The sequence below is a fragment of the Penaeus monodon genome, chromosome 22 (assembly GCF_015228065.2).
Source record: "Penaeus monodon isolate SGIC_2016 chromosome 22, NSTDA_Pmon_1, whole genome shotgun sequence".
Taxonomy (NCBI): domain Eukaryota; kingdom Metazoa; phylum Arthropoda; class Malacostraca; order Decapoda; family Penaeidae; genus Penaeus; species Penaeus monodon.
The window spans coordinates 7508424-7508711 of NC_051407.1; positions in this window are offsets into that span (position 1 = coordinate 7508424).

A 288-nucleotide genomic window follows, 5' to 3' on the forward strand; every position below is an offset into this window, starting at 1 on the left:
CTGACGTGCCTGAATTTATGCTACCATTTAAACTAATAAAATATCTGTATACACCACTGTTTCTGCCGTTAATGATATAAAAGATGTAAAAGTAAATGTTTCATAATAATACAGAAAAGTGGGTTATAAAATACTCCTCATTCTAAGTGCAAAAATATCTCTACCAGGTCATGTTATTTATACCATATATTATGGGGAGGTGTTTAGTTAAAACTGTTTCATTGCAATGCACTAAGTTAATGAATTTAGATGGACAAGTTGATAACTGGTGGCTCACCAACGAAAAGA